We start from the raw sequence: 4005 nt of genomic DNA on the forward strand, positions 1-4005 counted from the left end.
CTGAGTGCCGCACCTGCACTTGTTCTATATATATATAAAAATTGCATCTATCAGAGCAGACAGAAAAAGGACAACGGAAAGAAGAAAAATCATTGTAATTGTATCTTAGGTCATACCTCAAATGCCTGGAACATATAGTTGCTTAAACGAATAATATTATACAAAAAGGCTCGTATGAATGAGCCTTTTCGTATGATATTATTCGTCCTTTTTCTGTCTGCTCTGATAGATGCAATTTTTGTATAAAGATATGTTCCTTTCATGTTTTAATAGAATGTACCATTCTAAGTTTGAGTAAAAAAAAAATATTTAGTTTTTGATAAACTCTTTTACAATTATAGATGTACCCCTGATGAAGTATTTTGTATAAGACGAAACGCGTTGGATTTTCTGTATTATGATATTATCTCCGAACCAACTTTAAGGAGATGGAGGAGACTGTTGTGAATCATCTACTACTGTATTCAACGCTAAGAGTCATACTGCCTAAAGTGTGGAATAATACATCTCCTCCGTACCAGTTTGGACCTTGAAACTGTTATGTTTTTAATAAATGTTTTATGAAGGAACATGTTATTCTGTTTTAAACATTGTTAACCATTTAAGGGTTATAAATTGGGTGTTGATACGACCCCTTAGCGCCAATTCTCCTATTGTTGTATATATATATATATATATATATGTATATATATATATATATATATATATATAATAAAGTTTTTGTATGGATATTCAAAGTGCATAGAATATGTTTAAAAAAAGTTCTTATCTTTTATGTGGAGTTCAGTCTAGGGAGCAATCATGGAGCAACCAACGAGTTTCATCCTGGGACTTCATCAAGGGTAGTGGTATGCTGTGACATATCTTGTAATATACCCTTATCAATTAGGTGACTACGTATGACCTCATTTCCTCCTATGGGAGTGTCTAAGAATTGTATGTTGTTAAAAGAAATAAGTGGTTGTGTGTTAAATATGGGGTATGAGGCTTATGAATAATGTAAATTGCCAAATTGAGTGCATTTCTGACCCACTTCCTGTGACGGTAATGCTGAACTGCGCATGTGTCCGCCCTTCTTCCGGTTCTAGAACATCTCTCTTGCGCTTGCAAGTAAGCCGTTAACCGGAAGCTGGGTCCTTCCTGGAATGCAGGTGGACCGCATCTTTACTGTTTCCATGACAGGAAGTCCTTATTGCGCATGTGCAGGAACCGTTCCTGGAAGTCGTGTCTATAGTGAAACGCACGTGAACCGCATCTTAGTTTATCAGGTAGTCTAGAAACAGTCCGGTCGCCATTTTTAAGGAGTCTTTTCATGAAGTGACACATTTTTCATATAACAGTGGGCATCTTTGAGAAGTTCCAAATATTTAAATAATCTCAGAGCGCTATTCTCGATTATGTAGTACATATAACATACAAAAAGAGAACAAAAAATAAGATTACTGACCAATTAGTGATATTATCATCAGAATAAATATTAAGATACATGTATTTATCTATTTGTTCAGCCTCTCACTAAGTTACAGTACTTGAAGCAAATTCGAAGCCTACAGTATAACTGCCTTTTACTTTTCAATAATCCTTTCAGAAACGATGTCTTAAGAATGGTGTTTATTATTTAGTAAAAGGAATCAAAAAGTATGTGATAAACGATGAGATGATGTAGTACAACTGTGCTGAAAAGTGGTAAAACTGAAAATAAAACAATAAGATGCAATTACAATATGCACATGAATAGAGCACTCAAGCATATACAGTACATGTGACATGAGTATACAAACATAACTGGTATTACATGTACAAACATAAATTGCAGTGCTACCAATATAGCTAGCATGTCTGGCTGACTAAACAAGCCTATGTTGACACAATTAAGGTCATTATCCCATCATCTAGTGCGATTGCCAGCTAGAGGATGGGTATAGCCAATGTGTCTGTCCATGTGTGAATAGAAAATGGCTACTCACAGCTCCCTTGACCCAGCATGCATTGCTAACTAACTAACTAACTACAACAAGTTAGGAGGGACAAAAAAGAATAGACAACTTTGAGATATTTCTGTGCTTACCACTGGAAGAAGTTGATTATACAGGTTACTGTGACACAGAAACACATGGGTTTAAACAAACTATGCTGGAAGGCATGACACTATTAATAAATATATTTGAATAGGATATTACCGTGATATAAGTAAATATTTAATTAGGATAATACCGTGACTTTGTGTTATAAATTTACCAGTTTATCTCTAAATTATTAGTATTAAAAGTGTTGTATAGAACTAGAAAGTAAAAGTCTAAATATTTAAAATTGTTTATCCGCTTATATAAGTAGATAGTGTGATGTGTCACTGTAAGTGATAATTACATAGTAAAAGTGATGAATTATGAGATTTATTTTAAAGAGAAAGGTTTTATATGTGTAATGGTTCTTTCTACAGCATCTAGTCTTCCCAGGCGGTCTTCCTTTCTGGTACTGATTAGGCCCATCAAATGCTTGGCTTCCACGATCGGACGAGAGTGGGCATTTCCATCCTAGTATGGCTGTAGTATGGTTAAACACACATTTTTTTTTATATACAAAAGAGGAAAATAACGCAATATCTAGAAAAAAAACCACCAGACCAAACCCAACAGTGCTTTATTAAAAGATTCTTAGCTGTACGAGGAAGTGGGATGGTTCACAGATAATTAAGAGGAAGGAAGCAATCTTGTAGCTTTTGCTGAAGCCAGACGGGTGCATGGTCTTTAATTAGAAGATCCAATACATTTCCCTTCTCGAGAGTTTATTCACAAGATCTCCACCTCTTTCACCTAATTTCACATGTTCGATGGCTTTGAAAGTCAAGGCATCTGGGTTTGAATTGTGGTGTGTTAGAAAGTGTTTAGAAACAGCATGAGTTTCCACCTTGTTCCTGATGTTGCGTACATGCTCTTGGATTCTTAGCTTCAACTGTCATTTGGTCTTTCCTATATATTTCTTTCCACATCCACATTCCAGAAGGTAAATCACTGAAGATGAGTTACAGTTCATAAAGTCTTTATTCTTGAATTCTTTGTTGCCATCTGTTTCAAAAAAGCTTTCCTATTCGGATGTACATGTTTGAGGACATTACAGTGCCCACATTTGTAACTCCCTGTGCATCTGATCATGGATTCATTTGTACTGTTTTGGGGCTTTATCATACTCGGGGCTATGAGATCTTTAATATTCTTCGATTTTCTAAAAATGATCTCTGGTTGTGGGGGGAAGTATATCCTTCAAGATGGGATCCATGAGAAGGATACCCCAATGGGTCTTAAGTGTACTTCATGTCTGCTGTACTAGGTGCTGTTTCTAAACACTTTCTAACACACCACAATTCAAACCCAGATGCCTTGACTTTCAAAGCCTTCGAACATGTGAAATTAGGTGAAAGAGGTGGAGATCTTGCGAATAAACTCTTGAGAAGGGAAATGTATTGGATCTTCTAATTAAAGACCATGCACCCGTCTGGCTTAAACAAAAGCTATGAGATTGCTCCCTTCCTCCAAATTATCTATGAACCATTCCACTTCCTCGTACAGCTAAGAATCTATTAAAAAAGCACTGTTGGTTTTAGTCTGGTGGTTTTTCTTTGTAGATCTTGCATTATTTTCCTCTTTTGTATATAAAAAAATGTGTGTTTACCATACTACAGTCATACCAGAATGGAAATACCCACTCTCGTCCGAATGTGGAAGCTAAGTATTTGATGGGCCTAATCAGTACCAGGGAGGAAGACCACCTGGGAAGACTAGGTGCTGTAGAAAGAACCGTTACACATATAAAACCTTCCTCTTTAAAATATATCTCAAGCCTCACTTTTACTATGTAACTATTACTTATAGTGATACTTCACACTATCTACTTATATAAGCGGATACACAATTTTAAATATTTAGACTCCTATAAGTCTTATAATTATGATTTGATATAAACACTTTTAGGTCATGACTTTTTTTACTTTCTGGTTCTATACAACAC

At 35.5% G+C, this 4005-nt stretch overlaps 2 pseudogenes; one reads left to right on the plus strand and one right to left on the minus strand.

Annotated features, from left to right (window-relative positions):
* Positions 1-2431: 2431 nt before the first annotated feature.
* Positions 2432-2551, minus strand: LOC134949872 (5S ribosomal RNA; annotated as a pseudogene).
* A 1120-nt stretch (positions 2552-3671) lies between these two features.
* Positions 3672-3791, plus strand: LOC134938804 (5S ribosomal RNA; annotated as a pseudogene).
* The last annotated feature ends 214 nt before the right edge of the window (positions 3792-4005 follow it).

Source organism: Pseudophryne corroboree, chromosome 1 (genome assembly GCF_028390025.1).
Source record: "Pseudophryne corroboree isolate aPseCor3 chromosome 1, aPseCor3.hap2, whole genome shotgun sequence".
NCBI lineage: Eukaryota > Metazoa > Chordata > Amphibia > Anura > Myobatrachidae > Pseudophryne > Pseudophryne corroboree.